The following is a 23,390-nucleotide window of genomic DNA, read 5'->3' on the forward strand; positions in this document are numbered from 1 at the left end:
TTTGTTTAGAAATTATTATCTAAAAGGTCAACGTCAGAGTGTGTAAATCTTCCTCTTTACTCTTGTTTTGAGGAAACAGCTAATGGATTAATGCATATACTGCCTTGAAAGTTTACTACAAATACTCATTTTGATCCTCCCTCAGAAATATTTAGGAAAAAAGCGAGTGATTTCCAGTTCAAAGACAGTTGTTGGTCTTATAAACTGAGTTCAAGTGTGAGAAGCACAATCAAAGAATCCGCAAAAAGACCAAACTATATACTTTAGCATTCACTAGTACACAGTAAAACTTTCGGGAAGACTGCTTCACGTTTATATACTCAGCCATAATAACGGACATCAATAATAATAGACATTAATTATATTATTACAAAAATGGGCAATCATAAAAACTATTTATAGTAATACAATTAGCATTTCTTAATTATTATATCTGATCTTTACATGTGAAAGAAGCCCCACAGTTAAGTGGGGCATCAAAAAATTATTTAATACTCATTGTGTTCCTCCCCACGGAAATCTTTAGTAAAAGGCGAAAGATTTATGCGATATGAAGAGAACCATGAGTGTACTGACGAAAATGAAATACGAGCAGATACTCGAATGAGTGAAACACATTTCACAAGAACGGTTAGTGACATTATGGCAGTCATACAGAGTATATATAACATAAACAACAGTAATGCGTTTATAATTAGAATGATACCACCAAACTGCAAACTAAACGACTAATAAATGATAAATAAAATAAAAATAAATACTTTGCGAATTAAAACGAGCAACATTGCATTGTGGGTACAGGCTCAACGTCCGGTTTGATCACCCGCTTCCAACACACACCAGAGCCCTTCTATCGAGGCGAGCATACAAGATTAACAAAGCGAGGCTAAAAGCTGCGGTCACATATATATTATGTGGGCGGTACACTGGCGAAGCTATCAGATATTTTTAATTGTAATATATGGAGGAGATGCTTCAGTATGCTGAATAAACTGTTTTTTTTAGGAAACAGTTATATATTTTTTATTATACAGATAAAAGTAAAACATTATTGAATCTGTCTACAAACCAGTAACGCTGCCCCATAATACACAAAAAGAAAAGAGATAAATAACTATGTAAAGTCCTTGGAGACCACCGATTTGGCCACTCTGACCATTTACCTTTTAGATAATAATGTAAAAATAGAAATATTTCTCCCCGTCGGGGAATCGAACCCCGGTCTTCCGCGTGACAGGCGGAGATACTGTCCACTATACTAACGAGGAACTGTTTACAATTGTTTACAGGAATTGTAGTAGGCCCTGTTATAATAAATGTATACAGTAAAAGTCCCCAATGTACCCGAAAATGGAAAATAAGTACATCCTCATCAATACAGTATTTCAGACTACAGGCCAGCACTCAAGCGGGACTCGACGCAACAGAGTGCGACTCGGACGGTAAATCACTCGTGTGTGCGGGAGAATACAATTATTCGCGGGACTTCAGCAAAATAGAAATATTCAAAAATAAAATATATACAAATAAATACATAGTAATTCATCAACTGCACAAGAGCCTTTTCTCCGCTGAACATCGACGGATCCTCTGTGAAGATCGTCAAGAGCACCAGATTCCTTGGTGTTCACCTGGTGGAGAACCTCACCTGGTCCCTCAACACCAGCTCTATTACCATTGCCTGGTTTGGGACTTGCACCGTTTCAGACCGCAAAGTCCTGCAGAGGATAGTGAGGACAGCTGAGAAGATCATCGGGGTCTCTCTTCCCTCCATAGACATTTACACAAAACACTGCATCTGCAACCAGCATTGTGGATGACCCCACACACAAACTCTTCACCCTCCTGTCATCTGGCAAGAGGTACCAAAGCATTCGGGCCCTCATGACCAGACTGTATAGTATATTTTTCAATATTCTAGTATGTTTCTTATATATCAAAATACTTATATGAGTTTCCTGGCCTTTGTGTGACCCAGGAGAGAGCATATGAGGTTACTAAAAGTGTTGATGCTGCAGAGGCCACAAAGAGCACCCAACTGTAACAAAATAATGAGACTAAGGACCTTGAAGATAGACTAAAGCCAAGTTTCTACCAGTAAAAAGATATCAAAAGCCTCTGTGAGATAATGGTGGCAAATAGTATCCATTGGTTACAAAAATAACAAAGGGGCACAGAAATGAGGTAATGCCAGATAACAAACTGTATAGAAGAGGAGGTTTTGGACTAAGACAGTCAGAACGGACAGCTGGCCGGTCTCATGTTTGTTGGTGTTCAATAAACTACAACTTTGGCATCTGGAACTCAAGACTCCGAGAGTTTTCTTACAACTTAGAGAGATTCATCGCGATATTCCACGACATATCTTTGGCGCTCAACGTGGGGCTGGCATTGAGGTCAAGGGGTAGAGGTCGCTGGTGGGACGGCTTGCACGAATCGCACAGAAACACCGGCGCCAGAAACTGAGGTAAGCATCTTTGCTTAAGGTGTTTTTGTGTGATCTGTGGTAGCGAGTCCCGGTAAGTGGCTTCCCTAAGACTTTTGCCAGTCCGGACATAGAATAATTTGAACTAATTGGCTAAAATAGAGGCGAGTTCCAGATTTCAAAAATAGGGGGTGGGATTGTTTAAAGAGAGTTTAAGAAAGTTTATTTGAAGAAGGTAGAAAAAGCCTGGGGTGAGTCGAGAAGCGACGCAGTGAAAATTCCCGGTTAGGTGCATTTATTCAAGGTTTTGCCAGAAGAGTGGCTGAAAATCCTGTACAGGTGAAAATCCTAACACGGGTGGAGAAGTGAAAATTCGCGCAAAATTCCTCCAGGTGTTAGATTAAGTTATTTATTGCAGTGTTTGACGGAACCCGGACTGTGCAGAAAACTGGGAATTGTTGAACTATGTGTGCATGTTTGAGATAATGAATAATGTGCATGACTAACTATGTTGTTGGTGCATGTGTGCTTACGGTACTAAATGCGCTGTTTTTGTGTTTATTCAAATGCATGATTACAGTGTTGATGATGTATTGTGTGCAGAGGCAGAATAATACAGAGAATCAGGTGCACTAAGCAGGAAATGCTAAATGAGAGCAAAAGTGGAAAACTAATTGAAACAGTGAATTGAATAAAACAATGTTGAAAAAGTATAAAGACGCAAAATGGCACCGGCTTCTCTGATATCTCCCTGCCTTGCTCTCACTCACTGGTCAGCTGAACGGACAGCTCTGTGAGTGAGGGGAAGGGGAGATTCAGAAGAGAAAAATAGAATAATTGGGAAAAAGATAAAGAAAAGGCAAAAAGTTTTCCATTACAGTGAACAAGACTAGAGAAAAATGCAGAGACAAGCTGAGTTTTGTAAAGTTGGAGATCAATGCAGATCTGAAGAGTGGGAGAGAGAATTGGAAAGAGCTGATAGAGTTAAAGGGAATCAGCGATCATTTTTGGAAAGAATCAGAGTACATAGATTACGCAGGGCAGAAGAGAAAATTAACTGCAAAAAAGAAGGAGTTAATGAGAACCTTAACTGAAGTGGTGAATTTAGGAGAAATAGAACAGGAGTGGCCATTTGTTAACTGGTTGGATGTTGCGGTTAGGAACATAGATCCTAAATTATTTGTGGATCACATAACTACACTCTGTAAAACAGGCCATAGAGATGAGATAGATATATACAAGGGACATTTGAAAGTGTCAGTCAAGGAGGCGAATATTCCTTACTTGAAATCTGAATTGGCACATTATTGGGAAACGTTGTTTTAAGAGGGCAGACTTGGATAGGGAAACATAGATATGCATGATATAAAGCAGAATACAAAACTTAAGTGTGTATTGCTAATATAGACATAGATAATGATGCATTACTTATGTGAAAGCAATGTATTGCTCATGTTGAAATAAATATGTAATCAAAAATGAAAGTAGCCTATAATGCATGATAAAGCAAATAATTAGAAAAATGAATGCATTAGTTTAAACACTTGTGACCATGCTGTATGTATAAGAAATAAGTAATGTATAATCATGTTATCCAGTTTAGACTTTGTACCCAAGATGTATGTATAAGTAGTATGTGAGGTATAACCATGTTTTCAGAAAAGTTTTGTAAATCACAAAATAAGATTATATTAACAAACATAAAGCATGAATAAACAAATAGTTGGTTTTGAGAAGAAATAAAGTGAAACCATATAAGCAATAAAAGAAGGAACATAAGCAAATAATAAAATAAAAGAATAAGAGAAAATATAAGTTAAGAAAATAAAGAGGATAACAAAAAGAGTAAAAAGAAAGAAATAAAAGATAATAAATAAATATAAGGGGAAGAGATAAGAAATAAAAATAAGTATAATAAATATATAAATAAGTATTAGTAGTAATAAATATTTAGTTTATTTAGTTGGATGTTATCCAGAAGTATAGTTGATAAGACTCGGATAAATGAGCACAGTTGTTGATTTTTTCATTCTCTCTCTCACAGTACGCTGGAGACTGAGTGCTGGGAAAGAGAGAAGGGAGGGGCTGCTAGAGTGAGAATAGGGAGCTGTAAAGGGAGGGCTTTGAGCACGCACAGAGAAACAGAACAATACTTTTTTTTCCTTGTCTCAGTTTTCCTCCTGAAGCAGAAATAATAATGTGGAAATAAGATGTTACTGAATTTGAGAGGAGACTAACTGAGAGGAGAAAAGACATCGAATTAAAAAGACTAATAATAGAAACACAGGGAATTAGTGATCATTTCTGGAGTTATGAACAAATTAAATACAGTCAAAAATGTTAAGGTGATTTTTAATAGGGAGAGTAAAGGAGAATTAGCACCAATGTAGAAATTGTCTTGAACAGAGACCCAAAATGGATGTGACCTCTGTGAGTGGAAGTACATGAGTTTTAATATAAAAAGAAGTAACAGATATAGCAATCAACCACTGTAAATAATAAGTGTTTTTTATGGAAATAAAGGAGAGGGATAAAAAGAGGAGAGCAAAAGGAGGGGCAGAAGTAATAGGTTTGTTTTAGTATAGTATTTTTTGAGAGCTCTGTGTTTATAAAGGCCTTGTGTTTGTAAAAAGTGTGAAATGTTCTGTGTTTGTGAGAGTGTCTGTGTCTGTGTTTTAAAGTATGGGAAGTATGACTGAAGTGTGATTGCGTATGGAAGTTTATGTTATATGAGCCCTATAAATATCCATCCAGATAGAGAGGTTGATCCTTTGCTGCATAACTAATGAGGAGTATGTATGCAATTTACATAAAAGAAAATCTATTTAGACTATTTTCATCAATATAAGAGGCAGAAGAGATCTGATGATTAAAAACAAAGAGGGCACTTAATAAATATTATGATTGTAGAATTAAAACCAATGATAAAAATTATATTTGTATGTCTGTGTAAATGTGTGTATGTATATGTATATGTATGTATGTATGTATAAGGATAAATATAATACAGTATAAACAAACAAATAGCTTTAAAACAAAAATGTGCATGAAATCAAAAAGTTAACTCTTAGTGGACTGGACAATGTTTATTCTTGGGCTGTTCTTTTCATGTCATGAATGAAGCCTGATGTAAGATTAACTAAACTGAAAGGCAGCAGCTGTTGAATGGACATGTGTCAGATCATAACTCCTTTTATATCAAAGTGATGAGTAAGAATATTTAGATTATAAAAAAGTGATCACTTTAAAGTGATTGAATTGCATTTGGGAAATCACATTATCTGGACAAACAATAAAGCTTTGAGTCGAGTGTATTGCGCTAAACTAAAGTCAAATAAGTAATTGTATTTTAAACCAAGGTTGTATTTAAGATAAGTGTTGTTATATTAAAGCAAATGGCAAAAGAGGACCAAAGATATGATAAAATAAGAAAATTATTATTTTGTATCTTATGCAGTTAAACCTTAAATGTGAAAACTTCACATTCATGTGTCCATTTTATGTTCTGTCTGGTCCAGTTTATGAGAGAATACTATATTAACATTATTAAATTAAACACAAGAAAGTTGTTTTTGAATTTTCTATGATTTTAAAAATGTCTGGAGAACAATTTAAATGTGAGTGCAGCGTTATCGGTGTAAACTTGATCAACCAACAAAAGATAGGCAGAGATTTTTTTATTTGTTAGGGACTGTCTGATGAAGGCATTGAGGATGACTTTGAGGGGAAACAGGCCTGTCTTGATGTCTTCATACAGACAGAAAGGGGCCCGACTTTAGAAAAAGATAGAAAGCAGATAGATAGCTATTTTATTTTTATTTTATTTATTTTTTGTTTGGTATACACAGAATAGGTCTTGGTTGATCGTGGATACACTGAGAAGCTGCATTTGAGACTAAAATTAAAGGAAAATAAATTTAAGAATGATTTGGATCATTTAAAAATTAGTCTTAAAATTAGGGGCAGGTGAAGCCCATAGAGAAAGGTTAAGATTAAATTGAACATAATAACTTCCTCATATATGAATGTTAATAAGTTCATATTCATGTGTCTATTCTGTGTTTCATTTGTTATTATTATGTGTGTTGTTTCACTAACTCATTCTGGAACTAGTTTCTCACCATTGCAGACGGCTGAGAAAGATGATTTTATAGAAGTTACTAATGCTGCAGGAGGAAATCCGGACACAAAGAAGACTGAAAATGATGTGACTGATCTGATATATCCTCCTGCGCTCATTACTGCTGGTAATCATTATTGATGTGCCATTTATAATGTGGATTAAAATTTCTCTGGAAAAGTTGATTTCAGTCTTATACGATCACTTTATGATTTTCCAGAATGCCATCAATGGGTTCAATGCCCGTGTCTAAATTGTTCTGAGGGTCTAAATTTAAATCCAGCAGCTAACCACTGATTTATTGATTTGAAGAGTAAATATTACAAACATGTGGCAAAGTTATAGAGTTACCTATTGGATTGGTTACTCCCCCAAATTTTCCAGAGAGTACCCTCATAATAAAGAAAAAAAAAAAAGGAGCTTAGTGTGTGCTATAAAGTGCTGATTGAGTGTCTATTTCTATTACTACTATTTTAGTTTGCCATAGTTAATACATGAAAGTGTAATTTTAGAGGTATAATAGTGATAACTGTTAAAAGATGATGAAACATTTGAATAAAAAAAAATAAATAAATAAATAATGTAAGAGTCATGAGAAATTAAAAGTACGTAGTGTATCTTACTGAGCAATTATTTCAAAACACAAGAAAAGAGATATGTTTTTAGATATGTTTGTCTTTAAGACTTTATTCTGTTTAATCTTTTACTTTTCTGTTAGTTTAAAAACTTGATTTATATTATTTTATTAGATAGAATGGAAGTTCCTTCACCTGAGAAAGTGTAAGAAATGGAGAAAGTAGTAATAATAAATTATTACTTAATAATAAAAAGGGATTATAATATATTAATAATAAGATAGGTGTTGTAAATGTAAAGCTCTGCATGAACAGAAGGCTAAACATAAGTTGTATTGATTATATAGAGAATGTCGAAAAAGACATTGTGTTCTGTTTTATTAAAGATTAGAAGGTTATTTGTATGTTGTTTGAATGGACAGAAGAAAGAAAGATGAGAGTAGTTTTTGATGAGAGTAGTTTTTGATGAGAGTAGTTTTTGTTTTTAAATGGTGTGAGATGAAAAAGTTTGAAAGCAGTTAATATAATCAGTTATTATAAATATCACTATTTTTACTGTTGAAGAATAAATTAAATGTATTATTGTGAAACAGTGTAATGCCCCACTCCTCACTCTCAGTCTAAAATTGATAAGTGTCTGCTTGAAACAGAAACACAAGAGCAGAATTTGAAGAAATATTCATAAGTGTTTTATTTCATTTTATTTTGGTTTGATTTTATTTTTATATGTAAAATGATGTGCCTTGACACTAATGTTAGATAGAGTGATATGAAGGAGTTCAAACAGCTCTCCTCATCAATGATTAAAGATTTTATATATTAAGAGGGCAATCTAAAGTTAAGGGTTTATACTAAAGAAAAGAGATTAAGTTGAAAATTCATCTGAAAGAATAAATGTAGGTTCAAAAACTATCTAGAGACTATTATTGAATTGATGTGATGTTTTTAATTAAGCTTCCTAGAAGCTTGAGAGGCTTTGTTCTGATGTTAGTCCCCACATAGTTTTGTGTAACATTTGCTAAAGTAGCAGAAATAAAACCTGAATGGAAATGAATGATCTTTAAATGAGTTCAATTTTAGCATATTTTACTTTTACTTTGGACAATTTTAATAGATTGATGAATTTTTAATAATGCTTTTTGAATTTAACCATGTTTTGAATTGTCTCCATATTTAAGCATTTGTAGATGTTCCATTGGCTGTGTCGGTTCTCTGGTGATACTCCCTGAAAAAGAAAATATCTGTTTACTGATAGCAAATTATTAAGGATTGAGGACTGAGCAGCATCAAGACCAGTGGCAAGAGGTGACGACCCAATGACGGGTAAGACTTGACAATGGCATAAAAGGTTAAGCAACCAAAGCAGGGGCGTCACCGCCCTGGAGACCTGACTAAGAAGGTTTGAAAGGGGTTTAAGGAAGTGGATGAATGCTCTTAGATCAGAAGCATCAAAAGGGAGGTCTAGAAGAGACCTGCTCAAAAATTTAAAAGTTCCACTGAACCCGACAGCATTTTAATAACCACTTTACTAAAATAACTTATCACAGTGTTAAATACCAAGCATTCTGTCACTGTGTTGTCAGGGGATCATACCCTGTGTAGATGATTATTTATAGATTGGTTTTGGGGGTAAAGTTTTGAGAACCGTTGCAGACAAAGGAGTGCTTGACATTTTATAGAAGTATTAAACAAACATGGGGAATGTTTGTATGATAATGAATTTAGACTGGAAGATGATTTATTACTTTTACTTATGCTTTAATTGAACTCATGTACATTTTTAAAGTAATGAAGAATGGAAAAGATACATGGTGGTGACTAAAGATTGCGATTGCTTGTCTTGTTTGTTTGTAACAATATAAATGGAATTAATTAAGAAATAGGGTGCAGGGTTGGCTACAATTGGTATAATAATTGAAACAACAATTTGTGAGAGGGGAATAATATAATATTGTGTGTTACCACTGATTAAATAATTATGTAAAAAAAACAGATGAAGTACTGATCAATGTAAATGGCCCAATGCAACAGAAAGACCAAACTGGGAGGAAATTGATTCCTCCAATGATATGTTATATATTTGATAATTCTTTTATTGATTTAATACTCTGAATTACTCTGATATAGTCTGAAACTATGAAAAACAGCTTAGCTTTCAGGGAAAATTAATTAATGTGATACAGACATTGAGAGTCCTTGGGAAACAGGAGGAAATGAAATGTATGTGATAAGTGAATGAGTAGGGAGTTTTAAGATAAGGAACACCTGTGGTAGTTTACCTCCTCTGTGGAGAATTATAGCCTTTTTGTGAATGACCATGAAAAATGTTGTGTATAGATATGGGATGATCTAATGTTTTTAATTGGAACAAAGTCAGGCTATGCCTGGCTCCTGCCTGGAGGAGGCAGAGGACCCATGTGTTATTTAGTGCTAGAAATGAGATGCAACAAATGTGTGTGTAGCAAATGACTCTAATAAGGGAAATCATTTAATATATTAATCAAATGAATGCAGAAAGTAATGATTGCTAGTTAATATAAAACATGTAACCATATGAGGTGATTACAGTGTTCTTTATGCATATAAAATGAAATAGTCATACTGTTGCCATCATTGAAGCAAGTTAGGACAGGATGACCCGCTGAAGGAGAGAAGGTGGAAAACAATTGCGGCCTACAATACCAATGAATAAGAAAGACATATTAATATGGATGTTATTACTGACATACTTGGGACAAGTGTTGCCCCCAATGACGGGGCCTACCAGAGAAACGTCCCAAGAAGGACCAGGATCCCCAGATGAACAATTCTATGAAAGCATACTGTAGAATGGGTTCCCTACAATCAGCCTTGGAGATCTTGGTTGGCCTTTCCAATGAAGCTAACCTGAAACTAAATAATCCAGAAAGTGAATTCAGAAAGTACAGAGCACTTGACGGACTGTATTGAAGAAACTATGAATATGGACTTCCCAACGATGAATACGAGGCAAGATTCAGACAAAGAAGAGCAGCAAGCACAAAACTAAGAACCCGAGGAAGAAGAAGATCAGCAGGAACCGGCTACAGAATCTGAGGAAAGAGAAGAGGAAGTAGAAGGACAAGCGAAAGTAGGGGAAGAGCATGTTGCGGCAGAAAAAGGGATTGAAGTGCCGCAGTAGAGCAGGAAAGCATAGAAATTGAGACGGAAGTACATGTCACAGAGGAACAGGACCAGGAAGGTGAAGAAGGAGAAAGACAAGAAGAAAGTGATCGTCCTGCTGAAACAGATACAGAAACAACTGAAGGACATGAAGCAGGCCAACAAGCGCAGTCATTCAATGAAGCGTTGTGGGACATGGAGAAAAGAATGGAAGCTCAAGGAGGTACTAGTGTGGATAATGATCTTACTAACATATTTGGGACAGGTATTGCCTCCCATACAGGGCCTACCGGAGAGGAAATCCAGGAAGGTCCAGACTCCCCAGGTGAGGGACCATCACAACGACCATGGTATGATGAATTTCCTACAATTGACATCTCAGACCTTCAATATTATTCCCCTAATGAGCAGAGACTAGATAACATAGCACGAGAAATCAGAAAGAAGCTAACGCCTGGATCACTAAACAAAGGTGAACCCGAAAAGCAAAGAATCTGGATAAACAATTTGGCTAAGCAGAACAAACCGAAGAATCCGCCTCAAAAGACACCTGTCAAAATAATCACCCAAAGACTGAAAAAGCCAATAAAGGCTAAGCAAATGGTAGCCGTATCAATGATGACAACGCAAACAAGTGTAGCAACCAGACAATATACCATTGGGCCAGGATTGGATGAACTTGATGAGATTTACTGAGAAGCAATCAAGAAAATAACAATGTAAGGGAATTTTATTTTTGAACACTTTTCTCATGTTTTTGATAGTAAGGGAGACAGCAAGACTATTGTACTTTCATTTTACTTAACAAAATAGGTAGCATCTCAAGAAAGGAGTTAGAGGGTGTTTTGTTTGTTATTTTTGACATATTCCCCTATTATCAATGTAACCAATTTCTTATTACTTATTGGTGAAGTATATCTTTAGTACACTGTATCTAACCAAATAGAAGTAGCATTTTGATGATTATGGTTCCATATAATGTATATGTGAATTTATTGCCAAGAGAAGACATATAAGAGCTATATTTGAAGACAGGAGCTGACGAACACCTCAGTGCTTGGCTGCAAGAGCAAATAGACTCAACTGGTGGTTTAAAAACCTGCTGTCTGCTCCAACACACCACCAGATAGCGCTCCAGGCTACCAGAATTGTCTGTGAGTTCCTCTGGCAACGAAGGATAAATATTACTATGTTACTTTTAATAGTGTTTTGTTAAAGCATATGTATATATATATATATATATATATATATATATGTATATATATATATATATATATATTCTACTCAATGGATAATCAATTGTACTCTACATCACATAAGGCTTCACATTTGCATGCACATGCTTATTACAAATGAGTTGATTTTTGTCACCCACCCCCAGGCACAGCGCTAGCTAGAGGACTGGGATCTTTTACTCCTTCCTAGTTAAGTGTGGATGGAGAAGTTTGGTCCCAAGTTCTGCAGAGTGCAGCCCCATAAAAATGGCATTGGATAGTGGACTGAGTGGCCTACTTTGGCTACATGATGAAATGGGACAGGCTAGCTTGTGTGACTGCACTCTGGTTTGAGGAAATAGAGTGTGAGACTTTTTTAAGTCTCAGAGGTGGGAATATATAGTATATTTTTCAATATTCTAGTATGTTTCTTATATATCAAAATACTTATATGAGTTTCCTGGCCTTTGTGTGACCCAGGAGAGAGCATATGAGGTTACTAAAAGTGTTGATGCTGCAGAGGCCACAAAGAGCACCCAACTGTAACAAAATAATGAGACTAAGGACCTTGAAGATAGACTAAAGCCAAGTTTCTACCAGTAAAAAGATATCAAAAGCCTCTGTGAGATAATGGTGGCAAATAGTATCCATTGGTTACAAAAATAACAAAGGGGCACAGAAATGAGGTAATGCCAGATAACAAACTGTATAGAAGAGGAGGTTTTGGACTAAGACAGTCAGAACGGACAGCTGGCCGGTCTCATGTTTGTTGGTGTTCAATAAACTACAACTTTGGCATCTGGAACTCAAGACTCCGAGAGTTTTCTTACAACTTAGAGAGATTCATCGCGATATTCCACGACAACTGTGTAACAGCTTCTTCCCCCAAGCCATCAGACTCCTCAATACTCAGAGACTGGACTGACACACACACGTGTCCTGAGTTGCACTTTAATTATTGTCACGTTATACCTGGCTGCTACCTCAATAACACCATCTCATAGTATGTTATGTTTACATTTGGCATTTTTAGAAACTGTCATTTTTTTGCACTACTGTGTACTGGTCGGCGGCGCATTGTCTCTCACGGTGTCTATTGTCCGGTTCATTTTTAGTAAAATTGTAGGCCTACTGTCCCAGTACTTTTTGCACGTTTTCACGTGCACTTTATATAGGCATGTTATTTAGTCTGTCTAGTCTCATGTGGTTCTGTGTTTGCACTATGTTGTTTTATGTAGCACCATGGTCCTGGAGGGAATCTTGATTCACTGTGTACTGAACTAACTGTATATGGTTGAACGACAATAAAAACCACTTCATTCGCTACAAACAATCAAGAATCCGAAAAAGACCAAATGATACACTTTATCACAAGTCGTTCACTAATAAACTACACTGCAGAAAAAATGTCCAGACTTCTTCACGTTTCCATACTTTAACGATTGATGACATCAACATTCGCTATTTAAAGAGGACGAACATATTCTCATACTAGCCTATATTTAAATCACACACACTAAATAATTTTTATTTACATTTATAGAAAGCCCTACAATTAAGTGGGGCATCAAAAAATTATTAAATACTCATTGTGTTCCTCCCCACGGAAATCTTTAGTAAAAGGCGAAAGATTTATGCGATATGAAGAGAAACATGAGTGTACTGACGAAACATAAATACGAGCAGATAATCGAGTGAGTGAAACACATTTCATAAGAACGGTTTCTTAAATGATGGCAGTCATAAAGAGCATATACAACATAACTGACATTAATTAGTTTATTATTAGAATGATACCAACAAACTGCAAACCTAATGACTAATAAATAATAGGAAAAAAATACTTTGAAAAGTGAAACGAACAACATTGCATTGTGGGTACAGGCTCAACGTCCAGTTTGATCACCCGACTCCAACACACACAAGATGGATACACAGGCGAGGAGACCAGATATTTTTAATAGTTGTCTATGGAGGAGATGCTTGAGTATGCTGAATATACTGCTTTTTTTTTTTTTTTTTAGTAATGAGCTTACCCACTGTCCAACATGTTTTACACCACACAATCCATTTGAAGTGAACTGTGTATAGTTTACTACGCTAGAATGAATGTTTTATAAAAAAAAAAAAAAAAAAAGATTCTCGGACAATTCTGCGACAGCAAGATGTCAATTTACGGCTCTCCCCATACATTTGAATGGATATCCGCAAACAGTGACTTACTGTCGTAACACGCTAGTTGACCGTTTACTCTGTGCTATAAACGGAGTTTGACATCTAAGTACAAACGTTCTTCGCAACAATTTAGACACACAATCTCCAGCATTACCAAGCGAAATAAAGCACCTTAAATTCATACAGAATTAAAGTTTCTATATAAACTTAAATTATTCAAAAGAGCAAAACGACAAAAAGCACCGAGATTCTATGAATCTGTTCCCAAACCCATAATGATGCCTCACAACACAAAATAGGTAAAGATCGTCAAGGTAGAGACACAGCCTTCGTAAAAACAAACAAAAAAAGTTGTGAGGAACAGCTTTAATACCAACATTTAAGATATTCGTATTATTACGTGATTTTATCAAATATTAGTATTATTACGTGACTTTATCAAATAAACTATATTTTAACAACAAAACAATGCGGTATATTCGTATGTGAGGTGAGAAGAGTAAAAGCATTTTTCTAACAGTCGAGCGCAGGAACCAGCAGCCACATTCCCATCACTATCGTTCAGTTACTGAAGCGATCCCCAAGTGGTGATGGACAGTATTGTACTACAGACAAACACGATTCAAGCCAACAATCGAAGCCATAACATTATTATTATTTTTTAACAACGATTAATTAAGTTAGCAAAATTTCATACAAACTCTTCACATCACCTATTTTGACCTTGATTCCACCAAATACCTGCTGTTCCATCGCCGTTCCCCACACACAATCACTGAAGTTTACGACACTATCAATTTTGTGAAATCACCATTAAAATTCTCAATCCGTGTTAACCAAATTCCAGCTTCGCCATCTTCTTAAAGTTCAACAGATGTCACGCGTTTTACAAGTCTATCTTTTCAATGAGGAACAGGGTTCACAAATCTCACCTTCAACACATTAAAAAAATGGCAGAAGAGCTTCACCTACAGGTCCTTATTTTTGTGGTCTAATGAGGCCACAATTAGCGTCCACACCATTTGCTCCGTGATATGCATGTTTTCCAATACAATTGTAAAATATTTGTATAAATAAATAAACACATGAAAGCAGTCAGGGATTTAAAAATATATATAGTATATAAAGTAAAGAGAAATGAATAATAACAGGCATTTGACCTGGTCCTCTACAAGCCCATCAGCCCCTGCTGCACACAGTTGTATAAAACATTCACAGGCACAAGAGTCAGTATCTACCTTTTTGTCACACTTCAACTTTTATAACATCATATCAATTTGCATTTTTAAACTACACTTGTGCTAAAATATGCTTATTAATTGCAAAACTGTAAAGTAGTACTAAGTGAAATCTGAATTTGCGATGGATTTTTTGAACAAAGTGTGGAATGGTTTTAATAAACACTTTTAGAGGAAGTGTTCTGACCATATGAATACTTACCAGAAAAAAGCACTTGTTCTTGCACACCAATTGAACCCAAACATTCTCATACAGTACTTCTATATTTTCTCCATGCTTTCCATAAAGTTCCTGTAAGAGAAAATGTAATGTGACTGCTTTAAAAAAAAAAGAAAAACAAGAACAATTGCTTCAAACGCAGCAAGACAAATTTGGAAATGGTCTTTACGGGTCAGCATTTTTTATGCAACTTTTACCATTATATGTTTACTTCTTAATGACATCATGCATGCAAAATTAACGTTCAGGCATTCTGTGAGTAATAAATGCTTAAAAAGTGGCACAATTCATACACACAATAAAATTGGTAGAAATGTTGTTGCAAAAGGATAAGTATTGTTAGTTTTTCTCAATAGCTTTGGCACAATCGTCGAATAACTATTAAACTTCATCAAACTATATGACTAACTATATGAACATTAGGTCATTTGTTCACAACTATAGTCATTTATAATTGCTTTGGCACAAAATGCATTGAGTAAGCCTTGTAGATCAAAATAGTTTGCATTCATTTGCTATTGAATGATATTACTCTCAAATGCAATTATACATGTTTATTGTGTGAATCCCTACATGCTTAATAGAACAACCAACAATCACAATAACCTGTCGCATATATTAGATACATAATGTGGTGTTGTTGTAATAGTTGTCAGGTGGATAGACATGGGCTAGATGGAAAACAATTCAATTTTCAATTTCACAATTTAGGGCAATGTATGTACAGGTAAGAATTCATCATTGCACACTACACAGTGCTGTAATCACCTTGTCTTTCAGAATTGACAAGTATATGCAGAATATGTTACACAATGTGGGATATGTGTAACTGTATGATTTTCAATAACTACTGTAAATTTTAGAGAGTGATGGAAATGGAGGCAGATGAATCCGCACACATTTTTGTGTATGTTGATGATGCAGGATTCAACTTTACCAAAGTCAGGAGACGTGGCCACAGAGCCACTGTTGATGTGCCGGGCCAGCGTGGAGGGAACTTTACAATGTGTGCTGCTATATGTGGGAATGGTGTACTCAGCCACATTCCCATCATTGGGCCCTATAACACACAATGTCTCCTCAGTTTCCTGGAAACTCTTTACAGGGATATCATTCCTGAGAATGTGGGGGTCTGGCAAGAAATGACTTGCCAATGCATGTTATAATTTGGGACAACTTAAGTTTCCATCATTTGAAATACAGTCAGGGAATGGTTTATTGTCCACCCACATTTTTTGATGGAGCTTCTCCCACCATACTCCCCATTCCTAAATCCCATTGAGGAGTTATTTTCTGCATTGAGATGGAAGGTCTATGTTCACCGTCCTCATGACCAATTGTCCTTACTGGGTGCAATGGATGCTGGTTGTGAGGATATCACAGCAGATTGCTTTAGGGGGTGGCGGCGTCATTTTAAAAGATTTATCCCATGTTGCATTGCAAGGGAGGATACCGGGTGTGATGTAGATGAAATGCTGTGGCCAAAATGTCAAAATGTATTAAGAATTATTATTTCTAAAATGCTTTATAAAAAAGTTATATAGGTGGCAAATCTCATCTACAGCTATACATGTGGATATACAAACCTAAAATAAAAATATGAAGTATCCAGTTTTGTGGAAGGTTAAAATACAATTGAATAATGGCTTGACGTGAATAATGAGGAAAATAATAAATATTGGTAAAAAAATAATAATTCAGCCGGGAATCGAACCGTGAATCTCAACTCTTGACTGAAAAGGTTACTCGAGGTCACAAAAGCCTATACGCGACTGGCCTCCGCGTGACAGGCGGAGATACTGTCCATTATACGAGGAAGTGCCTTCAGAAACAACATTTCACTAAAACGGTTAAACAGACATAAATACAACGAATAACCGACAATAACACAACTATGTTAAACTGTAACGAGAAACAAATCGTAACAGAACATGTAGCGTAGCCGTTACTTTACTTTTTCTTTCAGTTTGAGCACATTAAAGCTGCAGATTCGCCACAATCAAAGACTCCGCAAAAAGACCAAATTATATACTTTAGCATTCGCTACTACACAGCAGTAAAACTTTCTGGAAGACTGATTCACGTTTACATGCTCAATAATAATAATGGACATCAACAGTTATAGCCATTAATTATCCATCCATCCATCCATCGTCAACCGCTTATCCTGTGTACAGGGTCACGGGGGCTGGAGCCTATCCCAGCTAACATTGGGCGAAAGGCGGGGACACCCTGGACAGGTCGCCAGTCCATCGCAGGGCCATTAATTATATTGTTACAATAATATGCTATTGTAAAATCAATAAATATACTATCTGCATTAATAAATAATTATTCCAAATCTGATTTGTACATCTGTAAGAAGCCCCACATTTAAGTAGGGCATAAAAAAAATGTAATACTCATATATTGTTTGTAGCGAATCTGCAGCAGCTTTAATGTTCTAAAACTGAAAGAAAAAAGGAAACATAACAGTAGGCCTCCATGTTCTGTTTTGATTTGGTTTTTTTTCTCGTTACAATTTAAGTTTCTAAGTGTTATTATCGTTTATTCGTTGTATTTATGTCTGTTGCCGTTTTTGTGAAATGTGTTTCTATCACTTGAACTCAGTTTGCAAGACCATCATTAGTTTTTACTAAAGATGTCTGTGGGGATAAATAAAATTAGTATAAGTAAAATGTGTGATGATGACCTGTTTAATCTTCGGGCTTCTGTCGAAGAAAAATGTAATATTTTATTGAAGTACTCGTCAGGTATTGCAATTTGTACAGAGAAGTATAATTGTGTGGCAGATGTGGGTGGATTAAATTTTGTGTAAAATTATCGATTAATAGTCGTTCATATGTTCATTTAGTTTGTGTTTGCTTTAAGGTTTGTGTGGCAGTCGACCAAAACAATATTCTCCCTGTCGGGGAACCGAACCCCGGTCTTCCGTATGATACTAACGACAGTGTACAGTATCTACGCCTGTCACCCTGAAGACCGGGGTTCGATTCCCCGACGGGGAGAATTTGTTTAGAAATTATTATCTAAAAGGTCAACGTCAGAGTGTGTAAATCTTCCTCTTTACTCTTGTTTTGAGGAAACAGCTAATGGATTAATGCATATACTGCCTTGAAAGTTTACTACAAATACTCATTTTGATCCTCCCTCAGAAATATTTAGGAAAAAAGCGAGTGATTTCCAGTTCAAAGACAGTTGTTGGTCTTATAAACTGAGTTCAAGTGTGAGAAGCACAATCAAAGAATCCGCAAAAAGACCAAACTATATACTTTAGCATTCACTAGTACACAGTAAAACTTTCGGGAAGACTGCTTCACGTTTATATACTCAGCCATAATAATAGACATCAATAATAATAGACATTAATTATATTATTACAAAATTGTGCAATCATAAAAACTATTTATAATAATACAATTAACATTTCTTAATTATTATTCCATATCTGATCTTCACATGTGAAAGAAGCCCCACAATTAAGTGGGGCATCAAAAAATTATTTAATACTCATTGTGTTCCTCCCCACGGAAATCTTTAGTAAAAGGCGAAAGATTTATGCGATATGAAGAGAAACATGAGTGTACTGACGAAACAGAAATACGAGCAGATACTCGAGTGAGTGAAACACATTTCACAAGAACGGTTAGTGACATTATGGCAGTCATACAGAGTATATATAACATAAACAACAGTAATGCGTTTATAATTAGAATGATACCACCAAACTGCAAACTAAACGACTAATAAATGATAAATAAAATAAAAATAAATACTTTGCGAATTAAAACGAGCAACATTGCATTGTGGGTACAGGCTCAACGTCCGGTTTGATCACCCGCTTCCAACACACACCAGAGCCCTTCTATCGAGGCGAGCATACAAGATTAACAAAGCGAGGCTAAAAGCTGCGGTCACATATATATTATGTGGGCGGTACACTGGCGAAGCTATCAGATATTTTTAATTGTAATATATGGAGGAGATGCTTCAGTATGCTGAATAAACTGTTTTTTTTAGGAAACAGTTATATATTTTTTTTATTATACAGATAAAAGTAAAACATTATTGAATCTGTCTACAAACCAGTAACGCTGCCCCATAATACACAAAAAGAAAAGAGATAAATAACTATGTAAAGTCCTTGGAGACCACCGATTTGGCCACTCTGACCATTTACCTTTTAGATAATAATGTAAAAAAAGAAATATTTCTCCCCGTCGGGGAATCGAACCCCGGTCTTCCGCGTGACAGGCGGAGATACTGTCCACTATACTAACGAGGAACTGTCTACAAGTGTTTACCGGAATTGTAGTAGGCCCGGTTATAGTAAATGTATACAGTAAAAGTCCCCAATGTACCCGAAAATGGAAAATAAGTACATCCTCATCAATACAGTATTTCAGACTACAGGCCAGCACTCAAGCGGGACTCGACGCAACAGAGTGCGACTCGGACGGTAAATCACTCGTGTGTGCGGGAGAATACAATTATTCGCGGGACTTCAGCAAAATAGAAATATTCAAAAATAAAATATATACAAATAAATACATAGTAATTCATCAACTGCACAAGAGCCTTTTCTCCGCTGAACATCGACGGATCCTCTGTGAAGATCGTCAAGAGCACCAGATTCCTTGGTGTTCACCTGGCGGAGAACCTCACCTGGTCCCTCAACACCAGCTCTATTACCATTGCCTGGTTTGGGACTTGCACCGTTTCAGACCGCAAAGTCCTGCAGAGGATAGTGAGGACAGCTGAGAAGATCATCGGGGTCTCTCTTCCCTCCATAGACATTTACACAAAACACTGAATCTGCAACCAGCATTGTGGATGACCCCACACACAAACTCTTCACCCTCCTGTCATCTGGCAAGAGGTACCAAAGCATTCGGGCCCTCATGACCAGACTGTGTAACAGCTTCTTCCCCCAAGCCATCAGACTCCTCAATACTCAGAGACTGGACTGACACACACACGTGTCCTGAGTTGCACTTTAATTATTGTCACGTTATACCTGGCTGCTACCTCAATAACACCATCTCATAGTATGTTATGTTTACATTTGGCATTTTTAGAAACTGTCATTTTTTTGCACTACTGTGTACTGGTCGGCGGCGCATTGTCTCTCACGGTGTCTATTGTCCGGTTCATTTTTAGTAAAATTGTAGGCCTACTGTCCCGTACTTTTTGCACGTTTTCACGTGCACTTTATATAGGCATGTTATTTAGTCTGTCTAGTCTCATGTGGTTCTGTGTTTGCACTATGTTGTTTTATGTAGCACCATGGTCCTGGAGGGAATCTTGATTCACTGTGTACTGAACTAACTGTATATGGTTGAACGACAATAAAAACCACTTCATTCGCTACAAACAATCAAGAATCCGCAAAAAGACCAAATGATACACTTTATCACAAGTCGTTCACTAATAAACTACACTGCAGAAAAAATGTCCAGACTTCTTCACGTTTCCATACTTTAACGATTGATGACATCAACATTCGCTATTTAAAGAGGACGAACATATTCTCATACTAGCCTATATTTAAATCACACACACTAAATAATTTTTTTTTTTACATTTATAGGAAGCCCTACAATTAAGTGGGGCATCAAAAAATTATTAAATACTCATTGTGTTCCTCCCCACGGAAATCTTTAGTAAAAGGCGAAAGATTTATGCGATATGAAGAGAAACATGAGTGTACTGACGAAACACAAATACGAGCAGATACTCGAGTGAGTGAAACACATTTCATAAGAACGGTTTCTTAAATGATGGCAGTCATAAAGAGCATATACAACATAACTGACATTAATTAGTGTATTATTAGAATGATACCAACAAACTGCAAACCCAATGACTAATAAATAATAGGAAAACAATACTTTGAAAAGTGAAACGAACAACATTGCATTGTGGGTACAGGCTCAACGTCCGGTTTGATCACCCGACTCCAACACACACAAGATGGATACAAAGGCGAGGAGACCAGATATTTTTAATAGTTGTCTATGGAGGAGATGCTTGAGTATGCTGAATATACTGCTTTTTTTTTTTTTTTAGTAATGAGCTTACCCACTGTCCAACATGTTTTACACCACACAATCCATTTGAAGTGAACTGTGTATAGTTTACTACGCTAGAATGAATGTTTTATAAAAAAAAAAAAAAAAAAAGATTCTCGGACAATTCTGCGACAGCAAGATGTCAATTTACGGCTCTCCCCATACATTTGAATGGATATCCGCAAACAGTGACTTACTGTCGTAACACGCTAGTTGACCGTTTACTCTGTGCTATAAACGGAGTTTGACATCTAAGTACAAACGTTCTTCGCAACAATTTAGACACACAATCTCCAGCATTACCAAGCGAAATAAAGCACCTTAAATTCATACAGAATTAAAGTTTCTATATAAACTTAAATTATTCAAAAGAGCAAAACGACAAAAAGCACCGAGATTCTATGAATCTGTTCCCAAACCCATAATGATGCCTCACAACACAAAATAGGTAAAGATCGTCAAGGTAGAGACACAGCCTTCGTAAAAACAAACAAAAAAAGTTGTGAGGAACAGCTTTAATACCAACATTTAAGATATTCGTATTATTACGTGATTTTATCAAATATTAGTATTATTACGTGACTTTATCAAATAAACTATATTTTAACAACAAAACAATGCGGTATATTCGTATGTGAGGTGAGAAGAGTAAAAGCATTTTTCTAACAGTCGAGCGCAGGAACCAGCAGCCACATTCCCATCACTATCGTTCAGTTACTGAAGCGATCCCCAAGTGGTGATGGACAGTATTGTACTACAGACAAACACGATTCAAGCCAACAATCGAAGCCATAACATTATTATTATTTTTTAACAACGATTAATTAAGTTAGCAAAATTTCATACAAACTCTTCACATCACCTATTTTGACCTTGATTCCACCAAATACCTGCTGTTCCATCGCCGTTCCCCACACACAATCACTGAAGTTTACGACACTATCAATTTTGTGAAATCACCATTAAAATTCTCAATCCGTGTTAACCAAATTCCAGCTTCGCCATCTTCTTAAAGTTCAACAGATGTCACGCGTTTTACAAGTCTATCTTTTCAATGAGGAACAGGGTTCACAAATCTCACCTTCAACACATTAAAAAAATGGCAGAAGAGCTTCACCTACAGGTCCTTATTTTTGTGGTCTAATGAGGCCACAATTAGCGTCCACACCATTTGCTCCGTGATATGCATGTTTTCCAATACAATTGTAAAATATTTGTATAAATAAATAAACACATGAAAGCAGTCAGGGATTTAAAAATATATATATATAAAGTAAAGAGAAATGAATAATAACAGGCATTTGACCTGGTCCTCTACAAGCCCATCAGCCCCTGCTGCACACAGTTGTATAAAACATTCACAGGCACAAGAGTCAGTAGTCTACCTTTTTGTCACACTTCAACTTTTATAACATCATATCAATTTGCATTTTTAAACTACACTTGTGCTAAAATATGCTTATTAATTGCAAAACTGTAAAGTAGTACTAAGTGAAATCTGAATTTGCGATGGATTTTTTGAACAAAGTGTGGAATGGTTTTAATAAACACTTTTAGAGGAAGTGTTCTGACCATATGAATACTTACCAGAAAAAAGCACTTGTTCTTGCACACCAATTGAACCCAAACATTCTCATACAGTACTTCTATATTTTCTCCATGCTTTCCATAAAGTTCCTGTAAGAGAAAATGTAATGTGACTGCTTTAAAAAAAAAAAGAAAAACAAGAACAATTGCTTCAAACGCAGCAAGACAAATTTGGAAATGGTCTTTACGGGTCAGCATTTTTTTATGCAACTTTTACCATTATATGTTTACTTCTTAATGACATCATGCATGCAAAATTAACGTTCAGGCATTCTGTGAGTAATAAATGCTTAAAAAGTGGCACAATTCATACACACAATAAAATTGGTAGAAATGTTGTTGCAAAAGGATAAGTATTGTTAGTTTTTCTCAATAGCTTTGGCACAATCGTCGAATAACTATTAAACTTCATCAAACTATATGACTAACTATATGAACATTAGGTCATTTGTTCACAACTATAGTCATTTATAATTGCTTTGGCACAAAATGCATTGAGTAAGCCTTGTAGATCAAAATAGTTTGCATTCATTTGCTATTGAATGATATTACTCTCAAATGCAATTATACATGTTTATTGTGTGAATCCCTACATGCTTAATAGAACAACCAACAATCACAATA

General features: G+C 35.8%; 6 non-coding genes across 6 annotated transcripts; all 6 read right to left on the minus strand.

The window, feature by feature from the left end:
- Positions 1-454: 454 nt before the first annotated feature.
- Positions 455-570, minus strand: LOC127624479 (U5 spliceosomal RNA). The gene has a single exon (XR_007968182.1). It is a non-coding gene; the product is annotated as a U5 spliceosomal RNA (small nuclear RNA).
- Positions 571-1,196: 626 nt separating this feature from the next.
- On the minus strand, positions 1,197-1,268 carry trnad-guc (transfer RNA aspartic acid (anticodon GUC)). The gene has a single exon. It is a non-coding gene; the product is annotated as a tRNA-Asp (tRNA).
- Positions 1,269-13,020: 11,752 nt separating this feature from the next.
- Positions 13,021-13,136, minus strand: LOC127624477 (U5 spliceosomal RNA). Its single transcript, XR_007968180.1, has one exon. It is a non-coding gene; the product is annotated as a U5 spliceosomal RNA (small nuclear RNA).
- Positions 13,137-18,577: 5,441 nt separating this feature from the next.
- LOC127624470 (U5 spliceosomal RNA) lies at positions 18,578-18,693 on the minus strand. Its single transcript, XR_007968174.1, has one exon. It is a non-coding gene; the product is annotated as a U5 spliceosomal RNA (small nuclear RNA).
- Positions 18,694-19,321: 628 nt separating this feature from the next.
- trnad-guc (transfer RNA aspartic acid (anticodon GUC)) lies at positions 19,322-19,393 on the minus strand. The gene has a single exon. It is a non-coding gene; the product is annotated as a tRNA-Asp (tRNA).
- A 1,307-nt stretch (positions 19,394-20,700) lies between these two features.
- On the minus strand, positions 20,701-20,816 carry LOC127624478 (U5 spliceosomal RNA). The gene has a single exon (XR_007968181.1). It is a non-coding gene; the product is annotated as a U5 spliceosomal RNA (small nuclear RNA).
- Positions 20,817-23,390: the final 2,574 nt, after the last annotated feature.

This window comes from Xyrauchen texanus, chromosome 30 (genome assembly GCF_025860055.1).
Source record: "Xyrauchen texanus isolate HMW12.3.18 chromosome 30, RBS_HiC_50CHRs, whole genome shotgun sequence".
Lineage (NCBI taxonomy): Eukaryota > Metazoa > Chordata > Actinopteri > Cypriniformes > Catostomidae > Xyrauchen > Xyrauchen texanus.